Source organism: Delphinus delphis, chromosome 4 (genome assembly GCF_949987515.2).
Source record: "Delphinus delphis chromosome 4, mDelDel1.2, whole genome shotgun sequence".
NCBI classification, from domain to species: domain Eukaryota; kingdom Metazoa; phylum Chordata; class Mammalia; order Artiodactyla; family Delphinidae; genus Delphinus; species Delphinus delphis.
The window spans coordinates 26,975,566-26,993,646 of NC_082686.1; the positions used below are offsets into that span (position 1 = coordinate 26,975,566).

The 18,081-nt window shown below is 35.0% G+C and overlaps 1 long non-coding RNA gene across 3 annotated transcripts in view; it reads right to left on the reverse strand.

The window, feature by feature from the left end:
• Positions 1-18,081, reverse strand: part of LOC138414055 (uncharacterized) — a 394,942-nt gene that overhangs the window by 46,109 nt on the left and 330,752 nt on the right. For all 3 annotated transcript variants that reach the window (XR_011246440.1, XR_011246441.1, XR_011246442.1), the window contains 2 exons: positions 3,981-4,095; positions 2,783-2,930 (listed from right to left, as the gene is read on the reverse strand). This is a non-coding gene — a long non-coding RNA (uncharacterized lncRNA). The remainder of the gene's footprint in view (positions 1-2,782; positions 2,931-3,980; positions 4,096-18,081) is intronic.

The following is an 18,081-nucleotide window of genomic DNA, read 5'->3' on the forward strand; positions in this document are numbered from 1 at the left end:
AGTGAAGGAGGAAGAGAAAGAGGAGAACAAGGAGGAGGAAGAGGAGGGGGAGGAGGGGGAAGAGGGGGAGGAGGGGGGAGGAGGAGATGATGATGTACATACAGCTTCCTTTGTTGTTTCAACTAGTTGGAGCTGAGATTTGATCTTTTGCTACTGAAAGAGTCTGATTAATGTAGTGATCTAAACTAATGCTAGGTCTTTCCTAACTTGACTCAAAAGTCCCCTGTAGGATGGAAAAATATCCAACTATCTCATGATACACTGATTTTTTTTTACCTGAAAATCACTTAAAATCATCTTTCCTACATTTTAATTTTATAAATCAGTTGTAAATTTAAAAAGTGAAAAGGAGAGTGGTTCAGTCCCATAAGATAACTAGTGGTAAGAGTGGTATTAGAATTTTTGGTCTTCTATTTCTGCTTCACTATTCAAGTTCAATGGTAGCATTTATGATGCAAAAGTCTAAAAAGTCCAAGTTTATTCTGCATATTTTATTAACTCCCAGAGAATAGCCCAATTAGAATGTTTTGATCTTTTGACTAATTATTATAATTGCTGCTTTATGAAACTCTGCATGATCAATATCATTATATTCGATTTAATTTTTTTTAAGAAATTAAATGATGGCTTTTTTACAACTGAAGTGTCCAGCAACAAATGAATGGATAAAGAAGATGTGGCACATATATACAATGGAATATTACTCAGCCATAAAAAGAAACAAAACTGAGTTATTTGTAGGGAGGTGGGTGGACCTAGAGTCTGTCACACAGAGTGAAGTAAGTCAGAAAGAGAAAAACAAATACCATATGCTAACACATATATATGGAATCTAAAAAAAAAAAAAGTGGTTCTGAAGAACCTAGGGCAAGACAGGAATAAAGACACAGAAGTAGAGAATGGACTTGAGGACACGGGGAGGGGGAAGGGTAAGCTGGGACGAAGTGAGAGAGTGGCATTGACATATATACACTACCAAACGTAAAGTAGATAGCTAGTGGGAAGCAGCTGCATAGCACAGTGAGATCAGCTCAGTGCTTTGTGACCACCTACAGGAGTGGGATAAGGAGGGAGGGAGGGAGGCACAAGAGGGAGGAGATATGGAGACATATGTATATGCATAGCTGATTCACTTTGTTATAAAGCAGAAATTAACACAACTTATTGCAAAGCAATTATACTCCAATAAAGATGTTTAAAAAAAATTAAATGATGGCTTTTTTTTTAGATGGACTGAAATCATATGTAAATACTGCATTTTGGTCCAATTATTCTGGAAGTGCCATTTTTATAAACCACAGTTATTAATATTTTCATGGTCTATCTATGGTTCTTAATCACCAGACCTTTGCATAGTATAGGGAATAACATGACCAGAATCTCAGCAGTGAAAAATCCTAATAGTATCCCATATCTTGTCCAAAGCAACTCAAATAAAGAGATAAGTTATCACATATACAACTAGAAAGTAGGACAAACCACATAAAATGCCTTAATCTATAAATATAAAAAAGAATAAAACTTCCAAATTACAGAACTTATGAAGGTTAAGGCACACAAAAAACGATAAAAAGTGTTGGACAACTGAAAGATATGTTTTGTAGACCATAAGCTATTTATGAGCAGATTCCCTTTTTATTTCCTATAGCTGACACTCAGAAAACCCTTGATAAAGATGTTTATAATAAATGATTTGTGAGTTCCCTGGAGCTGAAATGATTTCCTAATGGTGTCTGCATCTCACCCTTTGAGACAGTGTATACCCAGTAAATTTGGGTGATGAAAAAAATAGTCTGTTTAGCAAAGCAAATACTAAATCCAAACAGGAAGAAATAAGCTAATATTCATTGAGTACTTTCTGGTGTTAGGCACTGACCTAAGGAATTTACTTGGATTATTTCACTGATCAATCATTAAGCCTGATATTAAAATGTCCTTGATATTAAAATGTCATTAAAACTTAAGTGGAAAGCAGTACAATTGTTTGGTAAATTATGAATCAGGCTTCATCTAACTTATTGAAGGCAACAACTACTTTTTATCATTAAATAGTTAACATCTATAACTAATATTCACATATCTGACATTTCATTTGAAAGTCAATCAATTTTGTTAAATGGTCACATCTTAATTGGCCATAGTGGTCCCATATGTTTATGCAGCCTTAATTCATTGAATTCTGTTTTTATGTTAAATTTACATTTATGAGTGAATGGATGAATTAATGATTCAACAGTTTATTTTGTGGTAATAAGTTGTATTTATGAATTGGTGAATTTCACGTGGGTTTCATTCTCAAGCAGAATCTTTCCTCAATGGCAACAAAGATGTGTCACTAGTGAGACCAAGTTTCCATCCTCTTTACAACTTGTAATCCTTGAGACAAAGAATGACAATCTTTTTTAATATCTATGTTAATTCTACAAGAAGACATTAAGAAAAAGCCCACTAGAAATTTCCTCCCTGAGTCAGTCATAAAGGCCTTTAAATAAACTTTATAAGCAGTTCTTTATCTCAACATTGACTAATAAAATATACATTCTTATAGATGCGGTACTTCTTATAGATGCACGTCTTATAAAGTGTAAGAGCATTTTCTAAAGAGCATTTTCTAAAGTCAATAAGAGATAAGGTAGGGATCATCTTTTTTACCTCTCAAATTTAGCAACACATAGTCCTATTATTTATTAGCAATTTACTCTTTCAGAATTATTTCATTACATTTATTTAAAATAATATGTCATAAAATTCAATGGGAGGAAAGGAACTAGAGAGAACATACAAGTTGAGTAAATTTCTTCCAAAGTAGGAAGAGGGTTTCCATTTTATGATGCATCTAAGTGCTGAAAAAAATACATCATCTCTTTGTCTCATGTATATATTTGGGCGATCTTCGTCAGTGTACTTGGCGGACCTCACTAGAGCACACCCTACGGAAAGAAAACACATTTTCTTTAAACATAAGACACAGTTCCTTGGATATCCTGTTAATCACTTTTCCTCTCTAACTGAAAAAAATCACCGCTGAAATTAAAGTACAAATTTCATTATTCTCGAAAGAACCTTAAAAGTTGACATGTCTTTGAACAATTGTTTCAGAAATCCTTTTTAAGGTACATTTTCATTTTCTGGCATGGCTTGAATTGAACTCTAAACTTTCTGTTGCTTGTCCTCTAAGCCCCTCTGGTGAATTTAAATAGGCTTCCCTATATATTTAGTACGTTCAAGAATTCCTTGTTCCAGTGCCTACTCTGCTTTATTATTAGAAGGCTGTCTCCGAAGTCCAGCAGCCAGTTTGTTTTCTGCCATTAATAAAGAGTCTACTTTTTCTTCCCCACTTCTTTGAAGAAGTTGAAAAGGCTCCATGTTGGGTGGAGGGGGTGTCAGGAAGAGAGAGAAGTGAAGGGAACCGACTGTGGTGTAACCCCCCAACAAAATATGTTGTCTAATGTAGAATCCTCCCCAAGCTTTAGAAATGCGCGGGTTGGGCTTCCCTGGTGGCGCAGTGGTTGAGAATCCGCCTGCGGATGCAGGGGACGCGGGTTCGTGCCCCGGTCCGCGAGGATCCCACATGCCGCAGAGCGGCTGGGCCCGTGAGCCATGGCCGCTGAGCCTGCGCGTCCGGAGCCTGTGGGGAGGTCGCAACGGTGAGAGGCACGCGTACCGCAAAAAAAAAAAAAAAAAAAAAAAGAAATGCGCGGGCTGGGTTTTCAGCGTGATGTTTAACAGAGTAATAACTTAGCCACCTACCGGTTCCCCCATCACCGCTAAGAATAAGAAGTCTACCATGAGAAAGACATTACATTTTTAAATCCTACAAAACCAAGTGCTTCCATTGGCTAACGTTTCAACATCACCCAAATCTCTTAGTGAAGATGTTTGAAAACTGGAAAGACCATAAATAACAAAGTACATTTAATTTCTCACAATTCACTTATATGTCCAGAAAAATACATAGAAGAATTTCAAGAAAGACCTACCAATTTGGATGTATAAAATATTGATGTTGACTCATGGCCAAGGGAAAACTAATTCAAAGGCAAGGAGAGATGACTCCACAGAATAGCCATTTGGTGCCCACAAATCATCAGACACCTACCAACAGAGAGGAAGAAACTTCTTAGAAAAGGGGAATGGTTAAATCCACCTACGTAAAAGAACCCAAAGCACCCCAGAAACCTTAAAAGGCCGAGATGAAACCTAGGAGTTACGATTCTTATTTAGTTGACCTAACAGATATAGCCCATGATTATTTTTACACTAGTTTTTATTTGTTCAGGAATTAATTATTAAAGTAACACTCTTAAAAATCACATTTCTTACATCAGATACAAGGAAAAATTTATTTCACCATATGAAAGTTTTTCACTTTTAAATTCTTCATAAAATATGCATGGAATCAGCTGATTGATTATATAACACTATTTAATCTCAAATTCACTTAATCTCAGTTACCTTCAAGTTCTACCTGCTTTTGACAGGAATAAAGACTCAGATGTAGAGAATGGACTTGAGGACATGGGGAGGGGGAAGGGTAAGCTGGGATGAAGTGAGAGAGTGGCATGGACATATATACACTACCAAATGTAAAAGAGATAGCTAGAGGGAAGCAGCCACATAGCACAGGGAGATCAGCTTGGCACTTTGTGTCCACCTAGAGGGGTGGGATAGGGAGGGTGGGAGGGAGACGCAAGAGGGAGGAGATATGGGGATATATGTATATGTATAGCTGATTCACTTTGTTATAAAGCAGAAACTAGCACACCATTTTAAAGCAATTATACTCCAATAAAGATGTTTAAGAAAAGAAGTTCTATCTGCTTTCAAACTTCCACAAGTAAGACATTACATACAAGTTAATATTATTGGCTAGTAATACACTCCATCTGATAAAGCTGGGGAAAAAGCAACATTCAATGAAAATAGAAGCTAATTTATTGAAAAAAATGTGGATAAGTTTATGACAAAGTCTCACTTTTCATACTATTTTTACCAAGGGTTTAAAAAAATTAAGATATATATATATATAATATGTAAATATATAAAACGTATATATTAATTTATATATTCATGTGTATATATTGATATATATTAAGTACATATGTTAACATATATTAATATATATACATATAATGCCTCAGAGTATAGTTGGTTACTGATAGATAAAAAAACTAAATACGGAGATGGAGATGACAGATAATGACAGCACCTAAGTTTCTACATACTAACTATGTATTTGCAAAGCTGCACTAACAAGTCTGTTTTTCATATTGCTTACAAACATTCAGGATATTTGAAAACTTCTCTATATTAGGAACTTTGTTTTCCTTTTCCAAATACAGTCACTAAAGGATCAGTGGGACCTGAGTGCTAAGTTAAATGTCTAGTAAGAAATTTGACAAAAGAATCCAAGTAATCAAAAGGATGACTGCATTCGCTGCCTACCGAAATGTAGGCTATGCTCTGCATGTGTAAATGGCAAGAAAATTCGGGCGTTAGCTAACCCTTTACGTACTGCTTTTCTCGAAACTCATCCAAACATGACAACTTGCAAAACCATTTAAATATTTATCAGGTGAATTAAACTGAGCCTAGGCACACGTACCAGCATGTCCATTTGAACGTAAGAAATTTAAGATAGTATATACCTTTTGTGATTTCATTAGTAATTAACCTGTACTATAATTCCCCTGAGATACCTATACCTCTTCCTTGACATTATTTATGTAGCCTAATACTTAAATGACTTGAGAATCTCTCTACACCTCATCTGCAGCTTCACTGGAACACTAAAGTGTTAAGGACTTCTATACTCAGAAAGATGTTGACCCCATGAGCACTGAAATGAAATATAATCATATTTAGATTTGGCAAAATTCCAGCAGTGCCTTCCTTGATGGACCTTAAATGGCTTTAAAAAATGTCATTTTGAAAAACTGCTGTTTTCCTTACAGAGATTAAAAGTTAAAAGCATGAGTATAACAATATTAACAGAGCAATATAAAAGAGACAAAAGAAAAACTACTACTTCATTGGTATTTGATAGATGTTTAAGGTGAGTGATGATATTTAAAAAAATAGAACCTGAAGCTCACAGTAAATTAGCAAACAATGTGAGAAAGGAAAAGAATCAAGCAGGGGTTAGTATATTTATGTAAAACAGTGATTCTCTATTTCAGAATTAAAATGTAAAAATAAGCTGGTGTCAGAGAGGAGGTGATTCCTCATTTCCACCGCATTGAGCAAGCTCGCATCGGCAGCAGACAGCCTTTAATATATGCGTCTGGCTCAGGCTGGTCTCCTAACCAGGAAGCCATCGAATTGTTAATATCACTGCTTTTTTTTGTATGCAACACATCATTTTCTTGCTCTTTGTTGCAGATCCTTCCTTTTATTTTAAGCTTAGCATGATCTGATTTTCCAAATCATATTATACAGCCCCCAAACAATATTATCCTGTGACAGCTAAGATAGAAATGCAGAAAAAAAGTGGCATCCATCTATCCATATACAGCATAAAGTAATTTATATAAACAAAGTTACCCACTTATAGCTCTACTCACCTTTATGGAGTAAGAGAAAAGCTTTATCAATGACGCTCTCAGAAAAGATAGTTCATAGATCGGAAGGTTACATACAGAGGGTTCAGAGAATGCATGACGATTAGTAAAAATATATACATTTTATATGTTTTTGGGGAAAATAAACACAATTGCATTTTAAATCTAGCTTTGGTATCTTCCGACTATGAAACAGAAGTTAATATATATTGTGTTTCATAAATATGATGACATAAAAAAATCTTGCATTTGAAATAGTTATATTTGATATCACTATAGCCAACAAACATATATCCCTTACATTATTTTGGAACTAAATTGATGGAACATCTTATACATACAGGTGTCTGTAAACATATACCTGTATGTGATATTGTTTTATATAAGAGGTAGTTTCTGATACACTGTGTAAACGTGGCTATTAAATATAATCAAGTTTCTGTGTACTTGTAGCTACATATACATAGAGTTCTTTGTATTGAGAAACTTATGCTTTTAAAAATGCTTGATTACAATGAGAATAAGGTTAAAAGAAGTAAAAAATAAATACTACCCAAAACTTTATGGTTTATATTATCTCCATTCATTTGAAGTTTTAAAACATTTGTTTATACACACACACATACACACACTTAAAATTTCAGATAAATGAAACAGGTGATATAAGTAAAGAATCTGAATAGATACAGGGTGGATATATGCTTAAACACATTCTATGTGCCTTCATAGGTGAGGAATATGTTTATGATATTGTAACATCAATTTTTTAGGAAATATAACTCGTGGATGATTTGTATTCTGTGATACTTCAAATCATAAGTAATTCTAACAAGTCCAATACAAAGGTGAACAAAGACTCTATTACAGTATTCTAAAACACATTCAGAAATTTACTTTAAAAATGTGAAGATATATATAATTTATAGTACCCCTGTAAAGCAATAGAGTTTAAAGAATGAAATCATTTTGTTTCTCCTATTATGGAAAATCTCTCATCTCCATTTTGAATCTTATTATCTGCAACATTATTGTAAAATTTAAAAATAGATTTAATGTATAATTCTGCTCTCAAAAAAGCACATTTGATATGGCAATGGCTAATAATATTCAAATGTGACATGATATAGTTGGAATAGTTACCTCATATAAAACTAAAATTCTCATAAAAGTCTGCAGTTCAGATTCAGCTGATAGATGAACTAGAACAGCCTGACTTCATAGGTGGTGTTTACTAATTTATCACACATATGTCCATGATATATGCCAAGTAAAATGCAAAAATTAAAAGGTATTATATTTCTGCTAATTATGATAACTCAAACTCTTATAACAAGATAATGTCTTATAATAAGACATACAAAGCATGTTGTCTGGTTAAAAAGACTAAAGAAAACTCTGGCAATAAATACTAAGTATAATGCAGCATTCTTCTTAAATCAGTATAAAATCTAATAGGGTCAAATAAAGAAGATGGCAAATGATTTTATTTCTAGGCCTCAAGCATGATTATAGCCATACATTACATATTCTCAGCTGTAGTTGTGTGAAAACATAAAGGATTTACTTAAGTAGCTAATGTATAGATTTCTATGCATAAGAAAAAAGTTACAAATATAAACCACTCTCTTCATTATTAACTAAGGAGTTAGTCTCTTAGGCTAGCCACCTTAAATACACCAAAAGAAGCATTTTAAAAACACTTGTATTTAATTTCGCTTCTTACACAGATATATTGCTTTTATATTAATGTTGTTATAATACAAATGCTATTCCTGTGCACTCTGTCATCACTTTAGAGTACAGTTTCTGAAAATAGTATTTTGGGGGGTGGGTCATGGTGAAAACATTGCTGATTATAAAGAAGAGCATTGTTCATTTCTCCTAGGCAGAATCTATGTATGTTCTTTTGTTCTGATGGTAACTGCAGACAATCAATAAGGTCCAAAGCTGCTGGTTCCCCTCCGCCTAGGTCCCAAGAGCCTGACTTGTGATGTTACTAAAATACCTCACAAGTTAGGGTCTCAGGGACTAGGAAAAGTCTGGTTTGATGCGGTAGAATTCTTCTTCCAGTGATAAGGCTAGTTTCGAAATTACAGTTGGGTTCAGTTAACTTTTTTCTCTAAATACTAATTAAAATACATACGCAGAAATATATATATGGTATATAAAGTTAGGATGAGCTGAATATTCATGACAACCATTTAGAGACTAATTTCAGACTTTAAAATAATGAAGAATGTATGAAACAATGCAGATAATGTACAGTTAAGAGTCATTCCATTAGATCCAAGAAAGAGACCAAAAATGGGTTAAAATCTGTTTCTAGCAGATTTGTACAGCAACACCATAACCTCTGTTACATTAAAGAAGGATTATATGCCAGTTAATGGGACCCTAATTGAAATTTTGCTTCCCATTACACATCTACACAGCACAACTTGTAAGGTGGGCCCAGGACATATAACACTTTAACTCTAATTTAAATATACACTGTTGCAGTTAAGAATAAAACAAAAACTTTTTTGCATGTCATAATTTAATACCTCTGAAGCTTGCTATTTCTCTTTGAATCTCCAAACTATTCAGACAGCCAATATTTCCATGCATACTCTGTAGCTATTTGAGCAATGCCTCTTAATAAACACGTAACTTAAAATGCTGGCAACATAAGAAAAAAAAGGCTCTACTTTTAAACAATTGCATTATAAAGCTCAATACTTTTGAAAATACACAATCCCAATCCTGCATATTCACTGAATTTCCTCCGATCTTTTAGCCTTGTTTGTGGTTCGAGAACAGAATTTGTACTTTAGGAATGATCCAAGGTTTAGTAGCATAGAACGCAGGGTAAAACAATCGGACCAGCCATAACATAAAAGTCCTGGCCACAGAAGTGGAATCTGGTTCTTCTGAAGTGGTTGATCTTAAAAGGGAAAAGAGGAGGAAAAAACAAAAACGGAAAGAATTAGAATGTTTTCCTGTAGAACAGGTGAATCATCCATTTCCAAGTAAGCTGCAAGGAAAGCTATACTGAACAAAATATTTGCTAACTGGCCCCCTCCTCCACCCTAGTACCACACCCCTTTCCAACCACCACCCCCGACCCTCTGTCCAGATCTTTACTTTGCCTTGTTAAGACTTTAAATATTCTGCTCCATGATGTAATGCATCATTATATAAGATCTCTTTCTGTTTATCGTTTGATTTTCCATACTGAATCAGTTATGGCTTAAAATAGTAAATAGTTAAAAAAATTAAAACAAAAAAGCAGCACTCACAAAAAGCAAAAAATAAAACAGTCCTTAGATATAAGTCCATGCTTTTCGTTAAAACTGAATATGGCTTTACAATTTTTGACCATAGCATTCAACCAATTATTAGAATGAAAAATCTCACCCCTCCATAAATATGACATTAACATAATTATACCACCCCCATCACGGAGACCCATCCTCCTTAGGGAATACATCTGATGCTCCAAAGATGGAAATCAGTCAGATTCTAGTTGCTCTCCAACGTACCTTTGCTTCTCACTGACTGACTGGCTTTTACCCTCCACGCACTCACACGCCACCCCCTCCCCTCGGCTAGACACGGATGCCCGAGCGAGCACGCGCGCGCACAGGCATACAGACACCCAGCGAGAGGCGAGGCAAAGCATCTGATGCTGACTCAGAGCGCTTCTGTGTGCAGGGGGTGGCAGCGGCTGGTATTTTCACTGCGCTCATCATTAACATTAACTCACAGTCTAGCATCCACCCTCTCCCAGACCTGCGGGACTGCAGTATTTGCATGACGCTGTCACTCTAGCCTTTGCAGGTCAGATGACAGAAGGAAAAAAAAAAAAAAAAAAAGGAAAGAAAGAAAAGGAGTGAAAAGGAAAAGCCCCCAAAGCCTTCATTTCTTCCAGGGTCTCCTTATTTTTCCACCTTTCTACTTCCTCCGTGGCTATGTCTCAGTTGTTTGACATCTTTCCGGAAGAAGCTGTCTTGTGCTTCAGTGAGCCAGTAGTCAGTTAGTCCTCCCCTCCCCTCAAACTTGGATACACACCCCTTTCCCCCCCCCATCAATAACACAGATATCCAAATACAGTTGTGGAAACAGGCTCCGACACAGTCTCACCCTGGGTTCACTACCTCAAGAAGCAGGCAGCCAGGCACACACGTGATAGAAAAATAATGCCAGCAATTCTTTAGCAGTCCTAGACTTTATTCTATGCCTTCATTCCCCCCCATCCTCCCCCTTCCCAGCTGATGAAAGAGCAAAAAGAGCCTTTGCACTTCTATATGAAGCCCCCAAGCAGCCCAAGAGACAGATGAGTTAGGTGGATCTGTATAGATCAATCATTTCTATTAAATAACGAAAAAAAACCTGATTTTAATAAAAATAATTGCTTAATATTTGTATTAGCTGTGCTCTCATTTCACAGGAATTACAAGACCTGCCAGGATCTGAATCATCGATATGACTTAAACTGTGTTGAAATTCTAACTTGCTGGAATGAAATCAACCAACAGGATGTTAGTATATTTTTTACTTTTTCGATTTAATAACTCCTAAAAATAATAATAAATAGCCATGTTGGCGAATATGTGAAAGTCTTTGAGACTAAGAAATGTTTGCAGGCTATAAATATTATAATTAAATATATGTTTACGTAAAATATGGATTTGTGTACATATGTGAAAACAATCTACTATGTGCATTGTTACAAAAGGAAGTACAATTTTGGCTGAACACAGTCGTGTTTGTACTACAGTGTTTCATAACATAAAAAGCAGTATATAGGTATTTATCCAGTTCCTTTGTTCTTCAACTGTTCCCTTTAATGATAGAATGTGGTAAACTGCCTACCTTTCCATTCTACACGAGCGATATTTCTGAATTACTTGCCAGACAGAGCTAGCCATCAGTGACTCTGCAGCATACAAGAAATACATACAAAGGAAAGTACGACAATTCTCAAGCCAACTCTATTGCTGTCTGGGGCTGGAGAAATTTCGGTTTACCGACACAGACAGATCCCAGCATGCACTGCGGCACTGCAGGACCAACTAAGGTAGCAGTTTGGCAACAGAACTGTGGCAACAAACGTGAAGGAAAATCATTTGCAGAGGTTCCAGAGAAAACATCACACAACCCATAGAGAGAAAGAAGCATCTGCAGTAGGCTACGTATCTCTATCATCAGCTCCTACAGGCTCCTGATTTGAAAGAGAAAGGAAAGAAAAGGAAAAACTCAAGTGCAAAACAAAAAAACCACAAATAAATAAAGAAGTGGGCATCCGGAGGAAGCATGGTATTAAGTACACACTCTCACTGGAGAGAGAAAGGGAGGAAGGAAAAGAATACGAGGTGGAGGAAGAAAAGAAAACGAAGAAAATAGGAAGAGGGAGGGGAAAGGTGGAGAAGGGGAAGAAAGGGACTGAGAGGAAAGAGCAGAGAATCACTGAGCCCTGAAGCAACAAATGAAATATGAAATTAGATTTCAGAAACCAAAGATTCCAGAATAATGTTCAAGCTTAGAGTTTAATGAAAAACTGTAACAGAAATTAATGCATGCACGGCATAGCTTAAAATACTTATTGTTGGTAACAGTGAGAAGCCTGCCGCCTTCATCCTTCCTGTTCTACGTGTGTGTATTAAACTGGTCATCTCTTAAAATCTCTTTGCTCAGATCCATCTTTTTTTCCTCTCTCTCTCCAGCATCGTCAGTGTCCTTTATGCTATTTTTTTTTTTTCTAGACAGTTGCCCACAATACTCTGGATAAATTAATGTTATGACCTCGCTATGGCTATCCGACATAAAATGTCGACTGTTTTAATAATTGAACATGTGCTTACAGCAAACTGCCTACTGATATCTTAGCTCTGTGGACTGCCTGCATAAGCATCTCACTCCCAGCTCTGTGAATCAGAAACAACAGATGCAAATACAACTTTCTTTTTCCTATTCCACACTATCTCTGTTTATTACATACAGAGACAGACACACGCATAACTTTATAGAAGGCATAAAAACATTACCCAAGCGAGTTAGAAAATCACGAATAAAGGATTGAAGAAAAATAATAATTATAAATGTCCAGGCATTTAAAATATTTATATCCAGACAGGGGTGAGCCAGTTTCAAGTGCCCAGGCTTCTGTCAAGACCATCATTGGGCCACTGGAAATCCAGACTTGATTAAATCAATATTTATTTGAAAGAAGATGTAATCAATCAGTTCAACTATGTCTGTCATAGACATGGGTTTAAGGTCTCTTCTTATTCTAAACTTCCATTCATCAATACTAAAACATCCCTAAATGAGACTCTGACTATGGCTAAACTTTTTACAAAGTAAATTTTTCAGTCTGTTTTATACTTAATTTGAGCAAGCAATGCAAGTATGGTCTTCCTAGATCAATTATTTTTATGGATTATTCGAGTTTTGTTCCGTTAACTTAAAAAATAACTAAGATAGGGACTTCCCTGGTGGTCCAGTGGGTAAGACTCTGTGCTCCCAATGCAGAGGGCCCAGGTTTGATCCCTGGTTGGGGAACTAGATCCCACCTGCATGTCGCAACTAAGAAGTCCAAGTGACGCAACTGAAGATCCCGCACGCCACAACAAAAAAATAATCCCACTTGCCACAACTAAGATCCGGTGCAGCCTAAATAAATAAATAAATATTAAAAAAAAAAACTAAGATAGATCTGGATGTTTATCAAATGATGTATTAAGTTAAAGGAAGCAATGACTGCTCTGAAATACTTTAATACAACCTGCCTTCTACCTTATTACTAAGGCAAGCGATCTTTTCTCAGAGAGGTCATTTGAACTCATTGTTATTATGGGAATTGTGTTTAAGAACATTGATGAGGTTTAAGATAAGGAAGATGGAGGACAAAAAATGATCTACAGCTCTAACTTTGACTCAAAATTCATGGATGTGCAGAATATATTGGTTTTTTATTACTTGCATATTTTCTTTGCTTTATTTAACCTACACTTTCCAATAAGGTGTGACCAGCCACATGTAGTTATGAAAGTTAAAATTAAATAAGGTAAAAATTCAGTTCCTCTGTTGCCCTAGCCATATTTCAAACGTATAACAGCACATGTAGCTGGTGGTTACCATTTTGGACAACACAGCTATAAAACATTTCCAACCTTGCAGAAAGCTTTATTGGACAGTGCTAACTTAAACTGTCCTTGTGAAAGTTTATAGCATAACTGGTCACTGTATCACAATACTTTTATTCCAGTCTATTTTAAGAGGATGAAATTTATATTGATTTATTTGAAGATCTAAAATATGAGAATTCCATTTGACTAAAGAGCATCTAATACTTTTATTTACTAATAGTTTTGAAATATGTAAGATTACTTAAGGGGAAGGGTTGTACAGAAATGAACTTTAAGGTAGTTGATAACAAAACCATCAGAAGACACAAAAACATACTCAAACTAAAGTCTCCGAATAAATCTGTCACATGCTTATTTGTCTAACCTTTCCAGAAATGAGAGTCATGCTCTTTTTGGTGTCAAACAACCCATATTACAAATTTCTATTTTCAAAAAAGAAGGGCTGTAATAGTAGTGTGAGTAGCAAAAATACAGAGAAAAAGCAATTTTTAAAAATCCTATTCATATAAGCAAAAAATTGCAGTTAAGAGCAACAAGTACGGTTATACCATTTTCTTCCTTTTTTTTAAAAGAGAAAAGAATAATTAAAGGGCAGGGGAGACAAGAATCAGATGCCAGTGAATTAGGATGACCTGGTTGGGAATTTTCTATTAAAGAAAAACAGGTGTGTGTGTGTGTGTGTGTGTGTGTGTGTAGACATTGTTAAGATAATTTTGAGTTATCAATCAGATTCTGGAACTAATTATCTTAAGCAAAATGAAAATAAAGTAAAACATAAGTGTATATGTTATTACTTTAAAAATTTCATGGTGAGTGATGCAGCTGGTTTTCAACAAGAAAAAACCTGACATCTTTTCTTCTAGTATTTTAGTATTTGGACTAGGGGATGATTCAGTGTTTAACTCAGACACTTTTGGATTGTAAGGCAAAACGCTTATTCGTCAACCTAAAATTACTTTTTTCTTACTCTTTTGATATATAAGTGCAGAGCATCACAACTAACATGGAAAAATAATCACACAGATTTCTCTTCCTTTCAAGGATGACCCTTTAGACCCTGCCATGTGAAATCTAATGTTCATTCTTCTATTTAGAAAATGTATGATTGTAACACTCTATACCAATCTCTCTCTCCCCCCCTCCCCCCATTTTCCTCTCCCCTTCTCCTCCCCACTGCTTTCCCCAAGTGTGTAACCCACTTGCCAGTCCAGTCTGTTATCAATATCCACAAGGGGGCCACATTCAAAGCCACACCAGAGAGATGACAGAAGGAGAGCAAGTCTGAGATAGGGGTAATTAGAGCAAGAATACGAACTTGAGGGAGGTCTTGAGGGGGAAGTGACAATGACAGTGACTGTTGTACAGCCACACACATGAACAAATAGTCTTGAAGATGCTGGTGGAGTGTTTCTCTTTCAGGAGAAAGGTAGGGTATAATAATGAGGGGCAATTTGGAGACCATGGAAAAAAATTATGCCATATCAAATCATCTTGCAATCCAGAAGAGTATTTTTCAATAGTTAGCAGGCTTATACGTTCTAACAATAAAGGAATGTTTCTGCTCTGTTAATGTGCTTCCTAACAGATGAGAGAGTGAAAAATTAATCTTCACTTGTTAAGATGGGACATTAGGTGGAAATGATCAAGTGACTTCAGAATTACTGTCATATTTAGAGCTTGAATACTATGGCAAAGGAGCCATAATAACTTATGTTTTAGCTAACAAACTACGGAAGAGTACAGGTATCCCTCAGTATCTGTGGTTTCAGAACCCCCGGGGATACCAAAATCCTTATATAAGGAACTGTCAAGCCCCTTATATAAAATGGTGTAGTATTTACATATAACCGACACGCACCTTCCCATATGCTTTAAGTCATATTTAGATTACTTATAATACCTAATACAATGTAAATGCTATGTAAATAGTTGCCACCATGCAGCAAATTCAAGTTTTGCTTTTTGGAAACATTTGGAATTTTGGGAGAGGGGGGTGGAATATTTTTGATCTGCAGTTGGTTGAATTTGTGGATTTAGGACCCACGGATTTGGAGGGCCAACTGTACTATTTTCCTTATATACTATATACAACAGTTTCAAAAGAAGTTGGAAGGGAAGTAACCTAGGAGTCAGGTAATTGGTTCGAGTGCCAATTTGGTAAATAATAAAATTTATGGTCTTGGATGAGTCATTTCACTCTTGGAACCTTAGTTCTCTTATCTTTAAAATTAGGAGAGATAACTCGGTTCATCACCAAGACCTAATTCAGCTCTAAAATTTTGTGCAATGAAAGGGAGTAAAACTGGAAACACGTGTTGGTCATTACTACCTACTATTTAGATGTTTTTATGCATAATTGCATCATTTAATAGTTATAGTACTGTCCAGTAGCATTTATATCCAGAAAGACTAATGATAAATCCTCTTCATATGTCCCTGTGATATCTCACCTAATAATTAAATCTCAAAAAATGTAACCTTTCATCTTAGCTGCAGAATATGGCAATATTAAAATGTTATATTAGATCTTCTATGTGGATTACCCTATTTACATTTAAATTTTCATTGATTTGAAACAATATATAAAATATTTTTATTTTAGATGTAGGGAGGTAGTAATTTTCTAAGTCTTAGAAAAATATATATACACTGTTATGGTACATGCACTAAGGAGATGAACTCACAGTCTCCTTGGACAACTTATTGATAAAAATTAGCCTACACGGATTTAAACAAATCTAGGATTAATTGATTGAATAGACATATTTTAGCTTTAAAAAGGCATTTAAAATTCAGGCTAAAATATGTCAGTTCATAAAACTACTTAGGTGGGTTCTAGAAGCCTGAGGAAAAAGAAGATATCAGAAAATCACGTGAATCATAGGTTTAAAAATCTCTATCATCTATCAAATACTTTAAAAACACCTTTTTTGATTTTTTAAAGAATACTCATTTTGAATGCTGCCTAACTTAGGTGAGGTAAAGTTATTAATGGATAATTATTATTCTGATTGCTCATAATCACTTTTATTCTAGATTTTGAGTTTTCTTCAATATGAAAAAATATGCTAATTTTGTAAGCTTTTTAACATAAGGAAAAGATAATACTTTATCCATTGATTATGATAGGTAGGAATGGAACACAAATGATAGGGCAAGTTATCTTAAATAAAATATTCTCTTTTTATAGATATTTTTATTTCATTTCCTGATTTTTTCTGTTCATTTTGAAACAATATCACACAATCATACATATTTTTTTTCAAGATTTAATTTTCACTTTGCTGTCTCCATGCTAAGTGATGGAGATTGTTTCCTGATTAACACACTTTTAGATGTATAAGTACTATGAGACAAGTTTTAACTTTTCAAAATATATTCTTTCATGAAGAATGCCACTACAGCATACTCTTGAACCTTATTATATAGGTTTTCAATGTATGTTGAAGAAGCTACCATTACATGGGAGGAGGGGAAAATACTTAAAGCAATATAAACATCATTTAAATATTTCTGAACTGTGAAGGTTCAAGTGTATCCTGCATTCTCATGCTTTGTTCCATCCTTTCCAAGCAATTGCATTGACTTGTTAAGGGTTAGAGGGTATACTTCCATTGATCAGAAAAATAGCCTGACACAGCAAAAGTGTCTGCTAATTCAAGACAGATCAATCCCACCTTTGTTTCCTTTTGGTTACATTACGGTTATTCATTCCACATCACTTAAATTCCATAATACATATCTCAGTCTAACAAAGGAAATGGTTAAAGAATAATCTTGGTAAAAAATGATATGTTCCTGGGTATTCCCCACACTGAATTGCTATTGAACTTGGTGGACATTATAACACCTGATCAAGTGCTTGGCCTCATTTTCAAGTTCACTCGAGAATTCTGTCCCTTTTAAGGATTTTATAAAAACCTTAGGAAGAAAACCTACCTTGGAAAACAATTTTTTAAAAAACAACTTCATACAATCTTATATTAGTATGTTAATTCTCTTGGGAGGGTAACAATCTCCAAGAGGTACTAGCATTTTGACTTTTACTAACCTGAAAAGTTACATGCTGTTTAATACGGTTCCTACTCTTATCTGTAATCTTTACTTAGATAACAACAAAAATAGTCACAAATTCAAACCCCTCATAGCCTAAGTGGCCCACAGACATGTCATTTTTTTGCAGTAATGCTTGATTATATTTCTTTATTTACTACTTTAATTTTCTCTTACGTGCCATGAGACATAACCCATTAAAGAAAAGGGTTAAATTAGAATTTATGTTTGGATACTTTGCTATTATAAAGCTTTGAATTTAAGAGAAATGTATTTTAATTCGTATGCCTGACAAAGACATGTTTTAAAGCACACACTAAAAGGAAACAGCTTTTCAA